The following is a 25,781-nucleotide window of genomic DNA, read 5'->3' on the forward strand; positions in this document are numbered from 1 at the left end:
GTATGTAGCATTTATGGATCTGGAGAAGGCATATGATAGAATTGATAGAGATGCTCTGTGGAAGGTATTAAGAATATATGGTGTAGGAGGCAAGTTGTTAGAAGCAGTGAAAAATTTTTATCGAGGAGGTAAGGCATGTGTACATGTAGGAAGAGAGGAAAGTGATTGGTTCTCAGTGAATGTAGGTTTGCGGCAGGGGTATGTGATGTCTCCATGTTTGTTTAATTTGTTTATGGATGGGGTTGTTAGGGAGGTGAATGCAAGAGTTTTGGAAAGAGGGGCAAGTATGCAGTCTGTTGTGGATGAGAGAGCTTGGGAAGTGAGTCAGTTGTTGTTCGCTGATGATACAGCGCTGGTGGCTGATTCATGTGAGAAACTGCAGAAGCTGGTGACTGAGTTCGGTAAAGTGTGTGAAAGAAGAAAGTTAAGAGTAAATGTGAATAAGAGCAAGGTTATTAGGTACAGTAGGGTTGAGGGTCAAGTCAATTGGGAGGTAAGTTTGAATGGAGAAAAACTGGAGGAAGTAAAGTGTTTTAGATATCTGGGAGTGGATCTGGCAGCAGATGGAACCATGGAAGCGGAAGTGAATCGTAGGGTGGGGGAGGGGGCGAAAATTCTGGGAGCCTTGAAGAATGTTTGGAAGTTGAGAACATTATCTCGGAAAGCAAAAATGGGTATGTTTGGAGGAATAGTGGTTCCAACAATGTTGTATTGCTGCGAGGCGTGGGCTATGGATAGACTTGTGCGTAGGAGGGTGGATGTGCTGGAAATGAGATGTTTGAGGACAGTATGTGGTGTGAGGTGGTTTGATCAAGTAAGTAATGTAAGGGTAAGAGATATGTGTGGAAATAAAAAGTGTGGTTGAGAGAGAAGAAGAGGGTGTTTTGAAATGGTTTGGTCATATGGAGAGAATGAGTGAGGAAAGATTGACCAAGAGTATATATGTGTCAGAGGTGGAGGGAACGAGAAGTGGGAGACCAAATTGGAGGTGGAAAGATGGAGTGAAAAAGATTTTGAGTGATTGGGGCCTGAACATGCAGGAGGGTGAAAGGCGTGTAAGGAAAAGAGTGAATTGGAACGATGTGGTATACCGGGGTCGACGTGCTGTCAATGGATTGAACCAGGGCATGTGAAGCGTCTGGGGTAAACTATGGAAAGTTATGTGGGGCCTGGATGTGGAAAGGGAGCTGCGGTTTTGGTGCATTATTACATGACAGCTAGAGACTGATTGTGAACAAATGGGGCCTTTGTTGTCTTTTCCTAGCGCTACCTCGCACACATGAGGGGGGAGGGGGTTGTTATTTCATGTGTGGCGAGGTGGTGATGGGAATGAATAAAGGGAGAAAGTATGAATTATGTACATGTGTATATATGTATATGTCTGTGTGTGTGTATATATCTATATCTTTCTTTTTCTTTCATACTATTCGCCATTTCCCGCATTAGCAAGGTAGCGTTTAGAACAGAGGACTGGGCCTTAGAGGGAATATCCTCACCTGGCCCCCTTCTCTGTTCCTTCTTTTGGAAAATTAAAAAAAAACGAGAGGGGAGGATTTCCAGCCACCCGCTCCCTCCCCTTTTAATCGCCTTCTACGACACGCAGGGAATTCATGGGAAGTATTCTTTCTCCCCTATCCCCAGGGATAATATATATATATATATATATATATATATATATATATATATATATATATATATATATATATATATAGGGTGTTTTGGTCGAGGTGGTGTGCAAAGTGCGAGGGTTAGGGAAAATGATTTGGTAAACAGAGAAGAGGTAGTAAAAGCTTTGCGGAAGATGAAAGCTGGCAAGGCAGCAGGTTTGGAATGTATTGCAGTGGAATTTATTAAAAACGGGGGTGACTGTATTGTTGACTGGTTGGTAAGGGTATTTAATGTATGTATGACTCATGGTGAGGTGCCTGAGGATTGGCGGAATGCGTGCATAGTGCCATTGTACAAAGGCAAAGGGGATAAGAGTGAGTGCTCAAATTACAGAGGTATAAGTTTGTTGAGTATTCCTGGCAAATTATATGGGAGGGTATTGATTGAGAGGGTGAAGGCATGTACAGAGCATCAGATTGGGGAAGAGCAGTGTGGTTTCAGAAGTGGTAGAGGATGTGTGGATCAGGTGTTTGCTTTGAAAAATGTATGTGAGAAATACTTAGAAAAGCAAACGCGGGAGACAGCGACAAAGCAAAAAAAAAAAAAAAAATATATATATATATATATATAAATATATATATATATATATATATATATATATATATATATATATATATATATATATATATATATATATATATATTTTGCCGCTGTCTCCCGCGTTTGCGAGGTAGCGCAAGGAAACAGACGAAAGAAATGGCCCAACACACCCCCATACACATGTATATACATACGTCCACACACGCAAATATACATACCTACACAGCTTTCCATGGTTTACCCCAGACGCTTCACATGCCCTGATTAAATTCACTGACAGCACGTCAACCCCGGTATACCACATCGATCCAATTCACTCTATTCCTTGCCCTCCTTTCACCCTCCTGCATGTTCAGGCCCCGATCACACAAAATCTTTTTCACTCCATCTTTCCACCTCCAATTTGGTCTCCCACTTCTCTTCGTTCCCTCCACCTCCGACACATATATCCTCTTGGTCAATCTTTCCTCACTCATTCTCTCCATGTGCCCAAACCATTTCAAAACACCCTCTTCTGCTCTCTCAACCACGCTCTTTTTATTTCCACACATCTCTCTTACCCTTACATTACTTACTCGATCAAACCACCTCACACCACATATTGTCCTCAAACATCTCATTTCCAGCACATCCATCCTCCTGTGCACAACTCTATCCATAGCCCACGCCTCGCAACCATACAACATTGTTGGAACCACTATTCCTTCAAACATAGCCATTTTTGCTTTCCGAGATAATGTTCTCGACTTCCACACATTCTTCAAGGCTCCCAGAATTTTCGCCCCCTCCCCCACCCTATGATCCACTTCCGCTTCCATGGTTCCATCCGCTGCCAGATCCACTCCCAGATATCTAAAACACTTTACTTCCTCCAGTTTTTCTCCATTCAAACTTACCTCCCAATTGACTTGACCCTCAACCCTACTGTACCTAATAACCTTGCTCTTATTCACATTTACTCTTAACTTTCTTCTTTCGCACACTTTACCAAACTCAGTCACCAGCTTCTGCAGTTTCTCACATGAATCAGCCACCAGCGCTGTATCATCAGCGAACAACAACTGACTCACTTCCCAAGCTTTCTCATCCCCAACAGACTTCATACTTGCCCCTCTTTCCAAAACTCTTGCATTCACCTCCCTAACAACCCCATCCATAAACAAATTAAACAACCATGGAGACATCACACACCCCTGCCACAAACCTACATTCACTGAGAACCAATCACTTATATATATATATATATATATATATATATATATATATATATATATATATATATATATATATATATATATATATCAGTCCTCTCTATCGAATACATGACAAAGTATTTATACTGTGAATTAAAAAATAAAGCATTAATTACCCATTCTCCCATCCCAGTTGTAGGCGTCATCCTACTACACATTCACACTTGTAGAAGTACACAGAGGAGACGTGTTCGGGTAATGGTTTGCCGTGTTTGCTCTGGACCTGACCCATCACTTCATCCTTACGATCGCTATTGCAACATATCACAAGATATACGTCAACGATGCAACTCGTGTTGCAGACACTGAACACCTCCTCGTCATTTGCCGTCTCGTCATACAAGCAAGACATACAACATACTACAATGATCAGGTCTTGACGTCACTCTGTACCCTGAGTGGTGGACGTAGCCACCTTCCTGGCCTCTTGACCTCTATATCATGAAGTGCTGGAGACCACAAGGTAAGGTAGGTAGGATGTTAAAGCCTTAGGAACAAGTAGATAATCTGAAGTTATATAAGTATGGTCAGGTAAGGAGATCGAGTCAGTGAATAAAGAGCATAGTCTAAAGGAAAGTGATTTAATACTCCTGAAATACCAAGGAATCATGACCCAGCTTGTGAGGCTGATGTCTTTCATTCAATAACCTACAACCTCACGTCTGTTGTATATAATAATTCATATTTATTTGGAAAATACGTAACCTGATTTTACATTCTATGTCATGTTTTCATGTAGATAGTCTTTTCAACAAATTTGCCATTGATAACTATGTTTTGAAATTTAATATATGTTATTATGTGAGAAAGTTTGATATGTGTTTCTTATTATCTGAGAAAGTTTGGTATGTGTTTCTTATTATCTGAGAAAGTTTGGTATGTGTTTCTTATTATGCGAGAAAGTTTGGTATGTGTTTCTTATTATCTGAGAAAGTTTGGTATGTGTTTCTTATTATGCGAGAAAGTTTGGTATGTGTTTCTTATTATCTGAGAAAGTTTGGTATGTGTTTCTTATTATGCAAGAAAGTTTGGTATGTGTTTCTTATTATCTGAGAAAGTTTGGTATGTGTTTCTTATTATCCGAGAAAGTTTGGTATGTGTTTCTTATTATCTGAGAAAGTTTGGTATGTGTTTCTTATTATCTGAGAAAGTTTGGTATGTGTTTCTTATTATGCGAGAAAGTTTGGTATGTGTTTCTTATTATGCGAGAAAGTTTGGTATGTGTTTCTTATTATGCAAGAAAGTTTGGTATGTGTTTCTTATTATGCAAGAAAGTTTGGTATGTGTTTCTTATTATGCAAGAAAGTTTGGTATGTGTTTCTTATTATGCGAGAAAGTTTGGTATGTGTTTCTTATTATGCGAGAAAGTTTGGTATGTGTTTCTTATTATGCAAGAAAGTTTGGTTGTGTTTCTTATTATGCAAGAAAGTTTGGTATGTGTTTCTTATTATGCGAGAAAGTTTGGTATGTGTTTCTTATTATGCAAGAAAGTTTTGTATGTGTTTCTTATTATGCAAGAAAGTTTGGTATGTGTTTCTTATTATGCAAGAAAGTTTGGTATGTGTTTCTTATTATGCAAGAAAGTTTGGTATGTGTTTCTTATTATGCGAGAAAGTTTGGTATGTGTTTCTTATTATGCGAGAAAGTTTTGTATGTGTTTCTTATTATGCAAGAAAGTTTGGTATGTGTTTCTTATTATGCAAGAAAGTTTGGTATGTGTTTCTTATTATGCGAGAAAGTTTGGTATGTGTTTCTTATTATGCGAGAAAGTTTGGAATGTGTTTCTTATTATGCAAGAAAGTTTGGTATGTGTTTCTTATTATGCGAGAAAGTTTGGTATGTGTTTATTATCCAAGAAAGTTTGGTATGCGTTTCTTATTATCTGAGAAAGTTTGATATGTGTTTCTTATTATCTGAGAAAGTTTGGTATGTGTCTCTTATTATGCGAGAAAGTTTGGTATGTGTTTCTTATTATCCGAGAAAGTTTGGTATGTGTTTATTATCCAAGAAAGTTTGGTATGTGTTTCTTATTATGCGAGAAAGTTTGGTATGTGTTTCTTATTATGCGAGAAGGTTTGGTATGTGTTTCTTATTATCCGAGAAAGTTTGGTATGTGTTTCTTATTATGCGAGAAAGTTTGGTATGTGTTTCTTATTATCTGAGAAAGTTTGGTATGTGTTTCTTATTATCTGAGAAAGTTTGGTATGTGTTTCTTATTATGCGAGAAAGTTTGGTATGTGTTTCTTATTATCTGAGAAAGTTTGGTATGTGTTTCTTATTATCTGAGAAAGTTTGGTATGTGTTTCTTATTATGCGAGAAAGTTTGATATGTGTTTCTTATTATGCAAGAAAGTTTGGTATGTTTTTCTTTTTATCCGAGAAAGTTTGGTATGCGTTTCTTATACAAGAAAGTTTGGTATGTGTTTCTTATTATCCGAGAAAGTTTGGTATATGTTTCTTATTCTCTGAGAAAGTTTGGTATGTGTTTCTTATTATGCGAGAAAGTTTGGTATGTGTTTCTTATTATCCAAGAAAGTTTGGTATGTGTTTCTTATTATGCGAGAAAGTTTGGTATGTGTTTCTTATTATCTGAGAAAGTTTGGTATGTGTTTCTTATTATCTGAGAAAGTTTGGTATGTGTTTATTATTATGCGAGAAAGTTTGGTATATGTTTCTTATTATGCGAGAAAGTTTGGTATGTGTTTCTTATTATGCAAGAAAGTTTGGTATGTGTTTCTTATTATCCAAGAAAGTTTGGTATGTGTTTCTTGTTATGCGAGAAAGTTTGGTATGTGTTTCTTATTATGCGAGAAAGTTTGGTACGTGTTTCTTATTATGCGAGAAAGTTTGGTATGTGTTTCTTATTATGGGAGAAAGTTTGGTATGTGTTTCTTATTATGCGAGAAAGTTTGGTATGTGTTTCTTATTATGCGAGAAAGTTTGGTATGTCTTTCTTATTATGCGAGAAAATTTGGTATGTCTTTCTTATTATCTGAGAAAGTTTGGTATGTCTTTCTTATTATCTGAGAAAGTTTGGTATGTGTTTCTTATTATCCGAGAAAGTTTGGTGTGTATTTCTTATTATGCGAGAAAGTTTGGTATGTGTTTTTTATTATCCGAGAAAGTTTGGTATGTGTTTCTTATTATGCGAGAAAGTTTGGTATGTGTTTCTTATTATGCGAGAAAGTTTGGTATGTGTTTCTTATTATGCGAGAAAGTTTGGTATGTTTCTTATTATGCGAGAAAGTTTGGTATGTGTTTCTTATTATCTGAGAAAGTTTGGTATGTGTTTCTTATTATGCGAGAAAGTTTGGTATGTGTTTCTTATTATCCGAGAAAGTTTGGTATGTGTTTCTTATTATCCGAGAAAGTTTGGTATGTGTTTCTTATTATCCGAGTTCTGGCTAGAAAGCAGTTGACTTTTAAATATAGAAAGCCAAAGAACATTCATTGACCGGAACCAGATGAGAGACATGTAACATATTTAGCTGGTGAAGATAAACCTAATAATTGTCATAAAGTGATGAGTTGGGCTTTGTGTTTTGTATAGGAGTAGTTAAATTCCTTGCTCAGAAATAATAAGAATTATATGACGAGTTTGGCTGGCCACTACTTCTGGCTGGCTGGCCTCCATATCAGAAGTTTATTGTTATTTATTCGTATACATTATATGATGGACAAAAACCATTACGTAGTAAACTGAAAAAATGTAATTTGGAAGTGTTTAGAGTAAATTTGATTTATTAATTTAGCTGTAGTTAGCTGTACATATGAATGCAGTTCCTGCTTAAACCAAAATGAAAATATGTATGTGTGTCTTCTTGTTATCTATCTTGTTATATCCCTGGGGATAGGGGATTAAGAATACTTCCCACGTATTCCCTGCGTGTCGTAGAAGGCGACTAAAAGGGGAGGGAGCGGGGGGCTGGAAATCCTCCCCTCTCGTTTTTTTTTTTTCCAAAAGAAGGAACAGAGGGGGCCAGTTGAGGATATTCCAAAAAAGGCCCAGTCCTCTGTTCTTAGCGCTACCTCGCTAACGCGGGAAATGGCGAATAGTTTAAAAGAAAAAGTCTTCTTGTTAGTCTTATTATTGTAATGGATTGTTTCCAGGGACTTATGATGGAGCTGATATTCATGAGGTAGATCAATTACCATATTATTAGACAAAAAATACACTTACCTGATGAAGCTACGTAGACACAGATATATGACTCTTGTGGTGGATGAGTCCAGCAGATGTGATAGCAATCTAAAAATCTTTTATAAATTAAAAAAATTACTTCAATTTTTTCTCCACATTCAAAGACCATTGTTTTTATGGGTAACCGTAAGTAAGTAAGTTTTCTGTATAATGAAGTAAGAGGAAAAGGAACTTTTAATTTATACTTTACTGTAGTAATATGTCGCCATCATGAGCAGTTGTGGTACAGCGGTCACACGCACGCCGCTACTCATGTGGCTCTTTCTTCAAAATCAAAAACACTTTGACATTACTTCTTATTGTAACTTGACCTGTATAAACGCCAGCAAAAAAAAAAGGAAGTTTAACAATTACGGTCAGTGACGCGGGATATAAAATGTAATCCTTCTTGAAAATCCTGACTGACTTCTTTGCAGTTGTTACATGTGCAACACCACTTGTGTTGGTACATGTGCAACACCACTTATGTTGGTCTGTATCTGCTCGCCCACTGGCTGACGCTTTCCTTGGTTCTGTGCATATTTTACAAGCTGATTACATACTTTGACTTTAATCTTATTTTCCTCTTATATGCTTAGCCTTCATTGCATAATTTCATGTCGTATAATAATATCTTTTGTTCAAGTTATGAACCACAACTGTTAGTATTGTATTATGTAAACACTGCACTAGCTACCACTGCACAACTCAATCCTAAGCTGGTGCCGTTATGAGACTAATCTACATTTTTATCATCTGAATGTTATTCTGCGATGATAAAGTCAGTAGTGAGGTATTAGATAAGGGAATATGTGGAGTTGATGGCTGTAGTATCAGATTAAGTTAACCAGTCAATATTTAACAAAATGTAGGAAAACTTCACTTAACCTCTCAAGGCAGCTGATCTGTACTTTATTTTTTTATGTAGTACGGGATTTATGTTCGCCGTTGGTGAGGCTTTGTTGAGGATTTTTCATATGAGGATGGACCATGTGACGCACCTTGCCTATGCCACAATGTTGGTTCACTGTCCCCCTTGTGTAGGTATTATTTTGGATTTTGCTCCCGAGAGCTGGCTGCTTGTGTGCCCCCACCACTAGCTAGACCACACAATACTCGGCAAGCTGCTGCATCACATGATTACTGTGTGTCCGTTGGCAGCTCAAGGGTGGGCCGTTTTGATAACTGTTTCTTTCCCTACGCCTCGTAGCTTTGGAACTCTGTACCTTCTCATGTCTTCCCAATAACTATGACCTGATACATAAAGAAAAGTTGTTTCACGTCCTCCAAAGTTCGTAAATACTTATCCTTGTCTCTTCTGTCTCCTTTCATTAACTTCTCTGTTTTTCAATTTAGGCCAGGCCTTGATGTATTTAGTTTGTGACTGGAGCCTCCAATGTAAAAAAGAAAAAAAAGAAAAAAAAGGCAGAGTAAGCATGTTTAAGCCTTTAAGGCTTAACCAGCTTGCGGTAGCGTGAACACCTTTTCAGGACTGTGAAGCATATGGACGTCTACTGTGTACTGATGTTGCGGAATAGCAGACAAACGCACAAACGCTTGAAAGATGTGGATCAGATAATTATACATGATGCAGGTCACCATTTAGTCATATCATTGTACTGATACTAGAGTATCTTAACCTAAGTCATGTTCCTGAAGCTTGACTTATGACGTAGGATTTACCCAGAGCTTCAACACGTCTCATATATATATCATAGCCAGAGCTTCAACACGTCTCGTATATATATCATACACACATGAAATGACAACCCCCTCCCCCCCGCACGCGTGCGAGGTAGCGCTAGGAAAAAACAACAAAGACCACATTCGTTCACACTCAGTCTCTAGCTGTCATGTATAATGCACCGAAACCACAGCTCCCCTTCCACATCCAGGCCTCACAGAACTTTCCATGGTTTACCCCAGACGCTTCACATGCCCTGGTTCAATCCATTGACAGCATGTCGGCCCTGGTATACCACATCATTACAATTCACTCTATTCCTTGCACGCCTTTCACCCTCCTGCATATTCAGGCCCCGATCGCTCAAAATCTTTTTCACTCCATTCTTCCACCTCCAATTTGGTCTCCCAATTCTCGTTCCCTCCACCTCTGACACATATATCCTTTGTCAATCTTTCCTCACTCATTTGCCTTTATACAATGGCACTATGCATGCATTCTGCCAATCCTCAGGCACTTCACCATGAACCATTCATAAATTGAATATCCAAACCCTATCCCTGGGGATAGGGAAGAAAGAATACTTCCCACTCATTCCCCGCATGTTGTAGAAGGCGACTAAAGGGGACAGGAGCGGGAAACTAGAAACCCTCCCCTCCCTGTATTTTAACTTTCTAAAAGGGGAAACAGAAGAAGGAGTCATTCGGGGAGTGCTCATCCTCCTCGAAGGCTCAGATTGGGGTGTCTATGTGTGTGGATGTAACCAAGATGAGAAAAAAGGAGAGATAGGTAGTATGTTTGAGGAAAGGAACCTGGATGTTTGGGCTCTGAGTGAAACGAAGCTCAAGGTTAAAGGGGAAGAGGGGTTTGGGAATGTCTTGGGAGTAAAGTCAGGGGTTAGTGAGAGGACAAGAGCAAAGAAAGGAGTAGCACTACTCCTGAAGCAGGAGTTGTGGGAGTATGTGATAGAGTGTAAGTAAACTCTAGATTGATATGGATAAAACTGAAGGCGGATGGAGAGAGATGGGTGATTATTGGTGCATATGCACCTGGGCATGAGAAGAAAGATCATGAGAGGCAAGTGTTTTGGGAGCAGCTGAGTGAGTGTGTTAGTAGTTTTGATGCACGAGACCAAGTTATAGTGATGGGTGATTTGAATGCAAAGGTGAGTAATGTGTTAGTGGAGGGTATAATTGGTGTACTTGTTGTAAATGGTAATGGTGAAGAGCTTGTAGATCAGCGTGCTGAAAAAGGACTGGAGATTGGGAATACCTGGTTTAAAAAGAGATATACATAAGTAAATGTATGTAAGTAAGAGAGATGGCCAGAGAGCGTTATTGGATTACGTGTTAATTGTTAGGCGCGTGAAAGAGAGACTTTTGGATGTTAATGTGCTGAGAGGGGCAACTGGAGGGATGTCTGATCATTATCTTGTGGAGGTGAAGGTGAAGAGATGTAGAGGTTTTCAGAAAAGAAGAATGTTGGGGTGAAGAGAGTGGTGAGAGTAAGTGAGCTTGGAAAGGAGACTTGTGTGAGGAAGTACCGGGAGAGATTGAGTGCAGAATGGGAAAAGGTGAGAGCAAATGATGTAAGGGGAGTGGGGGGGGGAATGGGATGTATTTAGGGAAGCAGTGATGGCTTGTGCAAAAGATGATTGTGGCAAGAGAAAAGTGGCAGGTGTTCAGATTAGAAAGGGTAGTGAGTGGTGGGATGAAGAAGTACGATTGTTAGTGAAAGAGAAGAGAGAGGCATTTGGACGATTTTTGCAGGGAAGTAGTGCGAATGACTGGGAGATTTATAAAAGAAAGAGGCAAGAGGTCAAGAGAAAGGGACAAGAGGTGAAAAAGAGGGGCAGTTGAGAGTTGGGGTGAGAGAGTATCATTAAATTTTAGGGAGAATAAAAAGATGTTTTGGAAGGAGGTAAATAAAATGCATAAGGCAAGAGAACAAATGGGAATGTCTGTGAATGAGGAGATGAAGTGAGTATTTTGAAGGTTTGTTGAATGTGTTGGATGATAGAGTGGCATATAGATATAGGGTGTTTTGGTCAAGGTGGTGTGCGAAGTGAGAGGGTCAGGGAGAAGGGTTTGGTAAACAGAGAAGAGGTAGTGAAAGCTTTGCGGAAGATGAAAGATGGCAAGGAGGTGGGTTTGGATGGTATTGCAGTGGAATTTATGAGAAAAGTGGGTGACTGTGTTGTTGACTGGTTGGCAAGGATATTCAGTGTATGTATGGTTCATGGTGAAGTGCCTGAGGATTGGCGGAATGCATGCATAGTGCCATTGTACAAAGGCAAAGGGGATAAAGGTGAGTGTTCAAATTACAGAGGTATACGTTGTTAAGTATTCTGGGGAAATTATATGGGAGGGTATTGATTGAGAGGGTAAAGGCATGTACAAAGCATCAGATTAGGGAAGAGCAGTGAGGTTTCAGAAGTGGTAGAGGATGTGTGGATCAGGTGTTTGATTTGAAGAACGTGTGTGAGAAATACCTAGAAAAACAGATGGATTTGTATGTAGCTTTTATGGATCTGGCGAAGGCATATGATACAGTTGTTAGAGATGCTCTGTGGAAGGTATTAAGAGTATATGGTGAGGGAAATAAGTTGCTAGAAGCAGTGAAACGTTTTTATCAAGGATGTAGGGCATGTGTACGAGGAGGAAGAGAGGAAAGTGATTGGTTCTTAGTGAATGTCGGTTTGTGGCAGGGGTGCGTGATGTCTCCATGGTTGTTTAATTTGTTTATGGATGGGGTTGTCAGGGAGGTGAATGCAAGACTTTTAGACAGAGGAGCAAGTATACAGTCTGTTGTGGATGAGAGGGCTTGGGAAGTGAGTCAGTTGTTGTTTGCTCATGATACAGCACTGGTGGCTGATTCGGCTGAGAAACTGCAGAAGCTGGTGACTGAGTTTGGTAAAGTGTGTGAAAGAAGAAAGCTGAGAGTAAATGTGAATAAGAGCAAGGTTATCAGGTACAGTAGGGTTGAGGGACAAGTCAATTGGGAGGTAAGTTTGAATGGAGAAAAACTGTAGGAAGTGAAGTGTTTTAGTTATCTGGGAGTGGATTTGGCAGCAGATGAAACCATGGAAGTGAGTCACAGGGTGGGGGAGAGGGCGAAGGTTCTGGGAGCATTGAAGAATGTGTGGAAGGCGAGAAAGTTATCTCAGAAAGCAAAAATGGGTGTTTGAAGGAATTGTGGTTCCAACAATGTTATATGGTTGCGAGTCATGGGCTGTAGACAAGGTTGTGCAGAGGAGGGTGGATGTGTTGGAAATGAAATGTTTGAGGACAATAAGTAGTGTAAGGTGGTTTGATCGTGTAAGTAATTTAAGGGTAAGAGATATGTGTGGTAATACAAAGAGTGTTGTTGAGAAAGCAGAAGAGGGTGTATTGAAAAGGTTTGGTCACATGGAGAGAATGAGTGAGGAAAGATTGACAAATAGGATATATGTGTCAGAGTTGGAGGGAACGAGGAGAAGTGGAAGACCAAATTTGAGGGGGAAGGAAGTGAAAAAGATTTTGAGTAATTGGGGCCTGACCATACAGGAGGGTGAAAAGCGTGCAAGGAATAGAGTGAAATGGAATGATGTGGTATACCGGGGTCGACGTGCTGTCGATGGATTGAACCAGGGCATGTGAAGCGTCTGCTGTAAACCATGGAAAGTTTTGTGGGGTCTAGATGTGGAAAGGGAGCTGTGGTTTCTGTGCAATACACATGAGAGCTAGTCTGAGTGTGAACGAATGTGGCATGTGGTTTCTTTTCCTAGCGCTACCTTGTGCATTGGGGCATGGGGGGGGGGGGGGGGCTGTTTTTCACGTGTGGCGGGGTGGCAATGGGAATGGATAAGGGCAGCAAGTATGAATATGTACATGTGTATATATGTATATGTATGTATACGTTGAAATGTATATGTGCGTGTTTATGTATATACATGTGTATGTGGGTGGGTTGGGCCATTCTTTCGTCTGTTCCCTTGCGCTACCTCGCTAACGCCGGAGACAGCAACTAAGTATAATAGAATAAATATATGAAAATATTGTTGAAACATGTTTAATACTGTTAATATTGTTGAAACATTTAATACTGTTAAAATTGTTAAACATGATTAATACTGTTGATATTGTTGAAACATGTTTAATACTGTTAATATTGCTGAAACATTGTTATCTAAGATATTACTTGAAATTAAAATATGTTCTCTCTAATCTTAGTCTTTTACTTTCCAGAAATATACTATATCATACAAAAGTTGGAGAGATTTTAGAGTGCAACAGTGCATCTATCTCTAGGATTTGAAGTTGATTTTCATTGCTTAACAGATCTAACCCTGACATTCACAAATCCTTTCTCTAGGTAGTTCCATCATCAAAATATATCCTTAACTACATAGAAACAAAAATTACTATATATTATCATTTGATTTCATTTACTTTCCAACATAAAATAGATTCACATCCAATTCATACTTGAATCTGCTACCTGATGGCTTCAGATGACAAACATTATTAGTTGCCATAATAGATCTAAACAACCATTTTGTTGAAAGACTAGGATTCATGTGATGCTCTTCATTTGTATTTACTGAATATTCTTGATTATTACCAGAATCTGTGATGGAAAAAAAAGGATGAGTGTCGTTGGTGATATAATTAATAATCTTATGGTGGTTTTATTATATACACTGAGGCTTCACAAAGTTAAAATTACCTGAACATTAAGGTTGGACTGTACATACCCTCATCAAGACTGGACTGGGTATACCTTCATCAAGGCTGAACTGTACATACATACCTTCATCAAGGCTGAACAGTACATACATACCTTCATCAAAGCTGAACTGTACATACATACCTTCATCAAGGCTGAACTGTACATGCATACCTTCATCAAGTCTGGACTGTATACAACTTCATCAAGGCCGAACTGTACATACCTTCATCAAGGCTGAACTGTACATACATACCTTCATCAAGGCTGAACAGTACATACATACCTTCATCAAAGATGAACTGTACATACATACCTTCATCAAGGCTGAACTGTACATGCATACCTTCATCAAGTCTGGACTGTATACAACTTCATCAAGGCCGAACTGTACATACCTTCATCAAGGCTGAACTGTACATACCTTCATTAAGTCTGGACTGTATACAACTTCATCAAGGCCGAACTGTACATACCTTCATCAAGGCTGAACTGTACATACCTTCATCAAGGCTGATCTGTACATACCTTCATCAAGTCTGGACTGTATATACTTTAATCAAGGCTGAACTGTACATACCTTCATCAAGGCTGACCTGTATATACCTTCATCAATGCTGGACTGTATATACCTTCATCAAGTCTAGACTGTATATACCTTCATCAAGGCTGACCTGTACATACCTTCATCAAGGCTGAACTGTACATACATACCTTCATCAAGTCTGGACTGTATATACCTTCATCAAGGCTGAACTGTATATACCTTAATCAAGGCTGAACTGTACATACATACCTTCATCAAGGCTGGACTGTATATACCTTCATCAAGGCTGAACTGTATATACCTTCATCAAGGCTGAACTGTACATACCTTCATCAAGGCTGAGCTGTACAATACCTTCATCAAGGCTGAACTGAACATACCTTCATCAAGGCTGGACTGTATATACCTTCATCAAGGCTGGACTGTATATACCTTAATCAAGGCTGAACTGTACATACCTTCATCAAGGCAGAACTGAACATACCTTCATCAAGGCTGGACTGTATATACCTTCATCAAGACTGGACTGTATATACCTTCATCAAGGCTGAACTGTACATACCTTCATCAAGGCTGAACTGTACATACCTTCATCAAGGCTGGACTGTATATACCTTCATCAAGACTGGACTGTATATACCTTCATCAAGGCTGAACTGAACATACCTTCATCAAGGTTGGACTGTATATACCTTCATCAAGGCTGAACTGTATATACCTTCATCAAGGCTGAACTGTACATACCTTCATCAAGGCTGAACTGTACATACCTTCATCAAGGCTGAACTGTACATACATACCTTCATCAAGTCTGGACTGTATATACCTTCATCAAGGCTGGACTGTATATACCTTCATCAAGGCTGGACTGTATATAAGTTCACCAAGGATGAACTGTACATACATACCTTCATCAAGGCTGGACTGTACATACCTTCATCAAGGCTGGACTGTACATACCTTCATCAAGGCTGGACTGTACATACCTTCATCAAGGCTGAACTGTATATACCTTCATCAAGGCTGAACTGTACATACCTTCATCAAGGCTGAACTGTACATACATACCTTCATCAAGTCTGGACTGTATATACCTTCATCAAGGCTGGACTGTATATACCTTCATCAAGGCTGGACTGTATATAAGTTCACCAAGGATGAACTGTACATACATACCTTCATCAAGGCTGGACTGTACATACCTTCATCAAGGCTGGACTGTACATACCTTCATCAAGGCTGGACTGTACATACCTTCATCAAGGCTGAACTGTATATACCTTCATCAAGGCTGGACTGTACATACCTTCATCAAGGCTGGACTGTATATACCTTCATCAAGACTGGACTGTATGTACCTTCATCAAGGCTGAACTGTACATACCTTCATCAAGGCTGGACTGTATATACCTTCATCAAGACTGGACTGTATATACCTTCATCAAGGCTGAACTGTACATACCTTCATCAAGGCTGGACTGTACATACCTTCATCAAGACTGGACTGTATGTACCTTCATCAAGGCTGAACTGTACATACCTTCATCAAGGCTGGACTGTATATACCTTCATCAAGATTGGACTGTATATACCTTCATCAAGGCTGAACTGAACATACCTTCATCAAGGTTGGACTGTATATACCTTCATCAAGGCTGAACTGTATATACCTTCATCAAGGCTGAACTGTACATACCTTCATCAAGGCTGAACTGTACATACCTTCATCAAGGCTGAACTGTACATACATACCCTCATCAAGTCTGGACTGTATATACCTTCTTCAAGGCTGGACTGTATATACCTTCATCAAGGCTGGACTGTATATACCTTCATCAAGGTTGAACTGTGCATACCTTCATCAAGACTGAACTGTATATACCTTCATCAAGGCTGAACTGTACATACCTTCATCAAGGCTGAACTGTACATACATACCTTCATCAAGGCTGGACTGTATGTAAGTTCACCAAGGATGAACTGTACATACATACCTTCATCAAGGCTGGACTGTACATACCTTCATCAAGGCTAGACTGTACATACCTTCATCAAGGCTGAAGTGTATATACCTTCATCAAGGCTGGACTGTATATACCTTCATCAAGGTTGGACTGTATATACCTTCATCAAGGCTGAACTGTACATACCTTCATCAAGGCTGAACTGTATATACCTTCATCAAGGCTGAACTGTACATACCTTCATCAAGGCTGAACTGTACATACCTTCATCAAGGCTGAACTGAACATACCTTCATCAAGGCTGTACTGTACATACCTTCATCAAGGCTGGACTGTATATACCTTCATCAAGACTGGACTGTATATACCTTCATCAAGGCTGAACTGTACATACCTTCATCAAGGCTGAACTGTACATACCTTCATCAAGGCTGGACTGTATATACCTTAATCAAGGCTGAACTGTACATACCTTCATCAAGGCTGAACTGTACATACCTTCATCAAGGCTGAACTGTACATACCTTCATCAAGACTGGACTGTACATACCTTCATCAAGGCTGGACTGTATAAACCTTCATCAAGGCTGGACTGTATATACCTTCATCAAGACTGGACTGTATTTACCTTAATCAAGGCTGAATTGTATATACCTTCATCAAGGCTGGACTGTATATACCTTAATCAAGGCTGAACTGTACATACCTTCATCAAGGCTGAACTGTACATACCTTCATCAAGACTGGACTGTACATACCTTCATCAAGGCTGGACTGTATATACCTTCATCAAGACTGGACTGTATATACCTTCATCAAGGCTGAACTGTACATACCTTCATCAAGGCTGAACTGTACATACGTTCATCAAGGCTGAACTATTGGCTGGACATTATACAATTTCAATCAAGACTGGAATGTATATACCTTCATCAAGGATGAACTATACATAACTACATTAAGGCTAGATTTTACATACCTTCGTCATGGCTGGACTGTACATACCTTCATCAAGACTGGATTATACATACCTTCATCAGGGCTATCCTGTACATACCTTGATCAAGGGTATGTATCATTAAACTTTGGGGAGAATAAAAAGATGCCTTGGAAGGAGGTAAATAACATGCATAGGATGAGAACAAGTGGGAACTTCAGTGAAGGCAGCAACAGGGGAGGAAATGACAACAGGTAGTGATGGAGTGAGTATTTTGAAGGACTGTTGAATGTGTTTGATGACAGAATGGCAGATGTATGGTGTTTTGGTCGGGATGGTGTGTGAAGTGAGAATCAGGGAGAGTGGTTTGTTGAAGAGAGAAGAGGTGGTTAAAGCCTTGTGGGATTGGTTGGTATTGCAGTTGAATTTATTAAGAAAGGGATTGACTGTATTGTTGACTGGTTGGCAAGTATATTCATTCTATGTATGGATCATGGTGAAGTTCTAGAGGATTGGTGGAATGCATGTATAGTGCAATTATATAAAGGCAAAAGGATAAAGGTGATTGTTCAGGCTACAGAGGCAAAAGTTGGTTGAGTATTCCTGGAAAATTGTATGGAAGGGGCCTGACTGAAAGGGTGAACGCATGTACAAACATCAGATTGGGAAGGAGCAGTAAGGTTTTAGAAATGGCAGAGGGTGTGTGGATCAGGTGTTTACTTAGAAGAATGTGTGAGAAATACTTAGAAAAATAGATGGATTTCCATGTGGCATTTATGGATTCGGAGAAAGCATATGATAGGGTTGATAGAGATGCTTTGTGGAAGGTCGTAAGAATATATGGTGTGGGAGGTAAGCTGCTAGAAGCAGTGAAAAGTTTTTATCAGGGATATAAGGCATGTGTAACAGTTGGAATAGAGGAGAGTGATTGGCTCACAGTAAAGGTCAGTCTACGGCAGGGGTGTATGATGTCCCCACAGTACTTTAATTTGTTTATGGATGGGGTGTTTAGGGAGGTAAATTCAAGTTTTGGAGAGAGGGGCGAGTATGCAGTCTACTGGGGATAAAAGGGCTTGGGAAGTAAGTCAGTTGTTGTTTGCCAATGATACAGCAACGGTGGCTGATTCAAGTGGGAAACTGCAAAAGTTTTTGATTAAGTTTGGAAAAGTGTGTGAAAGGAGAAAGTTTAGAGTAAATGTGAATAAGAGCAAGGTTATTAGGTTCAGCAGGAGTGATGGAAAAACTCAGTTGAGATGTGAGTTTGAGTGGAGAAAAATTGGAGGAATTGAAGTGATTTAGACAACTGGGAATGGACTTAGCAGCGAATGGAACCATGAAAGCAGAAGCGAGTCATAGGGGAGGAGAGGGAGCAAAGGTTCTGGGAGCGATGAAGAATGTGTGGAAAGAGAGAACATTATCTTGGAGAGCAATAATGGTATGCATTTTATGACCAACCCCTTGGGGTGGATCAACAACTTGGTTGACTGTGAACTGACTGTCCCAACCCATCCCAACCAGGCTTTAAAGTTATGCACTCAACCCTGGGTGGCCCATGGATTTGTTATGGTCAGTAATGCTAACCGCAGTTTACCGCTAATTATGTACATCTTTTTCAGAATCCAGTTGCATGATAAGTGTTGTTAAACTGGTATAGAACTTTTTCCAGTCTAGATTTACCTATAAAAATTCCAAAGCCTTATGTTCCCCCATACCGCATATTTATATATTTTTTCTATCCCAGTTAAGCCAGTGGGAGAAGCGGTTGGAGAAATTACTTTTGTTTTTTGCAATTTTTTCTATCATAACAGACAACCTTATTATGAACCATTAGTCTTCTATTATCTTTCCCTCCCATGTACTCCTAAAAGGTAAAGGTTGAGCATTGTGCCTGGACTTTCATTACAGGAAGCAGTTATTCCATAAATTTGTTTCTGGAGGTCTTACTCTTGACAAAGTTTACTGAAAATGAAAATTGTAAACTGAGATGGCCCCATGACTTCCCAAATAATCACCAGAATGGTTAAGTGGTATCATAAGATACAAAATAAGACTTGTTCATGTTTACATTCTGCTCATGAGTACCTTTTAAATAAACTCATGAAAAGGACATTGTCATTAATCTAGTGTACAAAGAAAGCCTCTCCAGGCCCAGAGACTGGAACAACCATAAAACATTAAAACTTTATCACTGAAACAAAGGCCGAAGGAAGTGTAAAATGTGGAAGTAATTTGGCTGTTACCTGTCATCTCACCTGACCACAACCGGTCTGGGGACAATGGCTGGTGAAAGTACACCAGAGGGTGTCCACTCAAATCAATTTGGCTACCACATGAAGGAAATACTAAGAGAATCAGACACGGTGAACTCAAAAGAAGAGAAAATAGTTTTATAGAATGGTGAAAGAGCAATAAATATATATATATATTTATTGGTCGAGGTGGTGTGCAAAGTGAGAGGGTTGGGGAAAATGATTTGGTAAACAGGGAAGACGTAGTAAAAGCTTTGCGGAAGATGAAAGCCGGCAAGACAGCAGGTTTGGATGGTATTGCAGTGTAATTCATTAAAAAAGGGGGTGACTGTATTGTTGACTGGTTGGTAAGGTTATTTAATGTATGTATGACTCATGGTGAGGTGCCTGAGGATTGGCGGAATGCGTGCATAGTGCCATTGTACAAAGGCAAAGGGGATAAGAGTGAGTGCTCAAATTATAGAGGTATAAGTTTGTTGAGTATTCCTGGTAAATTATATGGCAGGGTATTGATTGAGAGGGTGAAGGCATGTACAGAGCATTAGATTGGGGAAGAGCAGTGTGGTTTCGGAAGTGGTAGAGGATGTGTGGATCAGGTGTTTGCTTTGAAGAATGTATGTGAGAAATACTTGGAAAAGCAAATGGATTTGTATGTAGCATTTATGGATCAGGAAAAGGCACATGATAGAGTTGATAGAGATGCTCTGTGGAAGATATTAAGAATATATGGTGTGGGAGGCAAGTTGTTAGAAGCAGTGAAAAGTTTTTATCGAGGATGTAAGGCATGTGTACGTGTAGGAAGAGAGGAAAGTGATTGGTTCTCAGTGAATGTAGGTTTGCGGCAGGGGTGTGTGATGTCTCCATGGTTGTTTAATTTGTTTATGGATGGGGTTGTTAGGGAGGTGAATGCAAGAGTTTTGGTAAGAGGGGCAAGAATGAAGTCTGTTGTGGATGAGAGAGCTTGGGAAGTGAGTCAGTAGTTGTTCGCTGATGATACAGTGCTGGTGGCTGATTCATGTGAGAAACTGCAGAAGCTGGTGACTGAGTTTGGTAAAGAGTGTGAAAGAAGAAAGTTAAGAGTAAATGTGAATAAGAGCAAGGTTATTAGGTACAGTAGGGTTGAGGGTCAAGTCAATTGGGAGGTAAGTTTGAATGGAGAAAAACTGGAGGAAGTAAAGTGTTTTAGATATCTGGGAGTCGATCTGGCAGCGGATGGAACCATGGAAGCGGAAGTGAATCATAGGGTGGGGGAGGGGGCGAAAATCCTGGGAGCCTTGAAGAATGTGTGGAAGTCAAGAACATTATCTCGGAAAGCAAAAATGGGTATGTTTTAAGGAATAGTGGTTCCAACAATGTTGTATGGTTGCGAGGCGTGGGCTATGGATAGAGTTGTGCGCAGGAGGGTGGATGTGCTGGAAATGAGTTGTTTGAGGACAATTTGTGGTGTGAGGTGGTTTGACCGAGTAAGTAATGTAAGGGTAAGAGAGATGTGTGGAAATAAAAAGAGCATGGTTGAGAGAGCAGAAGAGGGTGTTTTGAAATGGTTTGGGCACATGGAGAGAATGAGTGAGGAAAGATTGACCAAGAGGATATATGTGTCGGAGGTGGAGGGAACGAGGAGAAGTGGGAGACCAAATTGGAGGTGGAAAGATGGAGTGAAAAAGATTTTGAGTGATCGGGGCCTGAACATGCAGGAGGGTGAAAGGTGGGCAAGGAATAGAGTGAATTGGATCGATGTGGTATACCGGGGTTGACGTGCTGTCATTGGATTGAATCAGGGCATATGAAGCGTCTGGGGTAAACCATGGAAAGCTGTGTGGGGCCTGGATGTGGAAAGGGAGCTGTGGTTTCGGGCATTATTGCATGACAGCTAGAGACTGAGTGTGAACGAATGAGGCCTTTGTTGTCTTTTCCTAGCGCTACCCCGCACACATGAGGGGGGAGAGGGATGGTATTCCATGTGTGGCGAGGTGGCGATGGGAATGAATAAAGGCAGACAGTGTGAATTGTGTGCATGGGTATATATGTATGTGTCTGTGTGTGTATATATATGTGTACATTGAGATGTATAGGTATGTATATTTGCGTGTGTGGACGTGTGTGTATATACATGTGTATGGGGGTGGGTTTGGCCATTTCTTTCGTATGTTTCCTTGCGCTACCTCGCAAACGCGGGAGACAGCAACAAAGCAAAATAATAATAATATAATAATATATATTCTTTTCTTTTTCTTTCAAACCATTCGCCATTTCCCGCGTTAGCAAGGTAGCGTTAAGAACAGAGGACTGGGCCTCTGAGGGAATATCCTCACCTGGCCCCCTTCTCTGTTCCTTCTTTTGGAAAATTAAAAAAAAAAAGAAGGGAGGATTTCCAGCCCCCCGCTCCCTCCCCTTTTAGTCGCCTTCTATGACACACAGGGAATACGTGGGAAGTATTCTTTCTCCCCATCCCCAGGGATATATATATATATATATATATATATATATATATATATATATATATATATATTTTTTTTTCTTTTTTTGCTTTGTCGCTGTCTCCCGCGTTTGCGAGGTAGCGCAAGGAAACAGACGAAAGAAATGGCCCAACCCACCCCCATACACATGTATATACATACGTCCACACACGCAAATATACATACCTACACAGCTTTCCATGGTTTACCCCAGACGCTTCACATGCCCCGATTCAATCCACTGACATCACGTCAACCCCGGTATACCACATCGCTCCAATTCACTCTATTCCTTGCCCTCCTTTCACCCTCCTGCATGTTCAGGCCCCGATCACACAAAATCTTTTTCACTCCATCTTTCCACCTCCAATTTGGTCTCCCTCTTCTCCTCGTTCCCTCCACCTCCGACACATATATCCTCTTGGTCAATCTTTCCTCACTCATTCTCTCCATGTGCCCAAACCATTTCAAAACACCCTCTTCTGCTCTCTCAACCACGCTCTTTTTATTTCCACACATCTCTCTTACCCTTACGTTACTTACTCGATCAAACCACCTCACACCACACATTGTCCTCAAACATCTCATTTCCAGCACATCCATCCTCCTGCGCACAACTCTATCCATAGCCCACGCCTCGCAACCATACAACATTGTTGGAACCACTATTCCTTAAAACATACCCATTTTTGCTTTCCGAGATAATGTTCTCGACTTCCACACATTCTTCAAGGCTCCCAGAATTTTCGCCCCCTCCCCCACCCTATGATCCACTTCCGCTTCCATGGTTCCATCCGCTGCTAGATCCACTCCCAGATATCTAAAACACTTCACTTCCTCCAGTTTTTCTCCATACAAACTAACCTCCCAATTGACTTGACCCTCAACCCTACTGTACCTAATAACCTTGCTCTTATTCACATTTACTCTTAACTTTCTTCTTTCACACACTTTACCAAACTCAGTCACCAGCTTCTGCAGTTTCTCACATGAATCAGCCACCAGCGCTGTATCATCAGCGAACAACAACTGACTCACTTCCCAAGCTCTCTCATCCCCAACAGACTTCATACTTGCCCCTCTTTCCAAAACTCTTGCATTCACCTCCCTAACAACCCGATCCATAAACAAATTAAACAACCATGGAGACATCACACACCCCTGCCGCAAACCTACATTCACTGAGAACCAATCACTTTCCTCTCTTCCTACACGTACACATGCCTTACATCCTCGATAAAAACTTTTCACTGCTTCTAACAACTTGCCTCCCACACCATATATTCTTAATACCTTCCACAGAGTATCTCTATCAACTCTATCATATGCCTTCTCCAGATCCATAAATGCTACATACAAATCCATTTGCTTTTCTAAGTATTTCCCACATACATTCTTCAAAGCAAACACCTGATCCACACATCCTCTACCACTTCTGAAACCACACTGCTCTTCCCCAATCTGATGCTCTGTACATGCCTTCACCCTCTCAATCAATACCCTGCCATATAATTTACCAGGAATACTCAACAAACTTATACCTCTGTAATTTGAGCACTCACTCTTATCCCCTTTGCCTTTGTACAATGGCACTATGCACGCATTCCGCCAATCCTCAGGCACCTCACCGTGAGTCATACATACATTAAATAACCTTACCAACCAGTCAGCAATACAGTCACCCCCTTTTTTAATAAATTCCACTGCAATACCATCCAAACCTGCTGCCTTGCCGGCTTTCATCTTCCGCAAAGCTTTTACTACCTCTTCTCTGTTTACCAAATCATTTTCCCTAACCCTCTCACTTTATATATATATATATATATATATATTTATATATATATATATATATATATATATATATATATATATATATATATATATATATATATATATATATATATATGCTTGTGGCATGAGAAGCGTGGGAGGTGGGTTGATTAGAAAGGATAGTGAGTGGTGGGATGAAGTAGTAAGATTATTAGTGAAAGAGAAGAGAGAGGCATTTGGAGGATTTTTGCAGGGAAAAAATGCAAATGAGAGGGAGATATATAAAAGAAAGAGGCAGAAGGTCAAGAGAAAGGTGCAAGATGTGAAAAAGAGGGCAAATGAGAGTTGGAGTGAGAGAGTATCATTAAATTTTAGGGAGAAGAAAAAGATGTTTTGGAAGGAGGTAAATAAAGTGCGTAAGACAAGGGAACAAATGGGAACTTCAGTGAAGGGGGCTAATGGGGAGGAGATAACAAGTAGCGGTGATGTGAGAAGGAGATGGAGTGAGTATTTTGAAGGTTTGTTGAATGTGTTTGATGATAGAGTGGCAGATATAGGGTGTTTTGGTCGAGATGGTGTGCAAAGTGAGAGGGTTAGGGAAAATGATTTGGTAAACAGAGAAGAGGTAGTAAAAGATTGCGGAAGATGAAAGCCGGCAAGGCAGCAGGTTTGGATGGGATTGCAGTGGAATTTATTAAAAAAGGGGGTGACTGTATTGTTGATTGGGTGGTAAGGTTATTTAATGTATGTATGATTCATGGTGAGGTGCCTGAGGATTGGCGGAATGCTTGCATAGTGCCATTGTACAAAGGCAAAGGGGATAACAGTGAGTGCTCAAATTACAGAGGTATAAGTTTGTTGAGTATTCCTGGGAAATTATATGGCAGGGTATTGATTGAGAGGGTGAAGGCATGTACAGAGCATTGGATTGGGGAAGAGCAGTGTGGTTTCGGAAGTGGTAGAGGATGTGTGGATCAGGTGTTTGCTTTGAAGAATGTATGTGAGAAATACTTAGAAAAGCAAATGGATTTGTATGTAGCATTAATGGATCTGGAGAAGGGATATGATAGAGTTGATAGAGATGCTCTGTGGAAGGTATTAAGAATATATGGTGTGGGAGGTAAGTTGTTAGAAGCAGTGAAAAGTTCTTATTGAGGATGTAAGGCATGTGTACGTGTAGGAAGAGAGGAAAGTGATTGGTTCTCAATGAATGCAGGTTTGCGGCAGGGGTGTGTGATGTCTCCATGTTTGTTTAATTTGTTTATGGATGGGGTTGTTAGGGAGGTGAATGCAAGAGTTTTGGAAAGAGGGGCAAGTATGCAGTCTGTTGTGGATGAGAGAGCTTGGGAAGTGAGTCAGTTGTTGTTCGCTGATGATCCAGCACTGGTGGCTGATTCATGTGAGAAACTGCAGAAGCTGGTGACTGAGTTTGGTAAAGTGTGTGAAAGAAGAAAGTTAAGAGTAAATGTGAATAAGAGCAAGGTTATTAAGTACAGTAGGGTTGAGGGTCAAGTCAATTGGGAGGTAAGTTTGGATGGAGAAAAACTGGAGGAAGTAAAGTGTTTTAGATATCTGGGAGTGGATTTGGCAGCAGATGGAACCATGGAAGCGGAAGTGAATCATAGGGTGGGGGAGGGGGCGAAAATTCTGGGAGCCTTGAAGAATGTTTGGAAGTCGAGAACATTATCTCAGAAAGCAAAAATGGGTATGTTTTAAGGAACAGTGGTTCCAACAAAGTTGTATGGCTGCGAGGCGTGGGCTATGGATAGAGTTGTGTGCAGGAGGGTGGATGTGCTGGAAAGGAGATGTTTGAGGACAATATGTGG

The 25,781-nt window shown here is 40.2% G+C and overlaps 1 protein-coding gene across 4 annotated transcripts in view; it reads right to left on the minus strand.

Moving 5' to 3' along the window:
- Nucleotides 1-13,527: 13,527 nt before the first annotated feature.
- Nucleotides 13,528-25,781, minus strand: part of LOC139749634 (uncharacterized) — a 230,043-nt gene continuing 217,789 nt past the window's right edge. For all 4 annotated transcript variants that reach the window (XR_011713005.1, XM_071663782.1, XM_071663784.1 and 1 more), the window contains one exon: nt 13,528-13,933. The gene's annotated coding sequence lies outside the window, so the exon portion shown is untranslated. The remainder of the gene's footprint in view (nt 13,934-25,781) is intronic.

Source organism: Panulirus ornatus, chromosome 7, assembly GCF_036320965.1.
Source record: "Panulirus ornatus isolate Po-2019 chromosome 7, ASM3632096v1, whole genome shotgun sequence".
Lineage (NCBI taxonomy): Eukaryota > Metazoa > Arthropoda > Malacostraca > Decapoda > Palinuridae > Panulirus > Panulirus ornatus.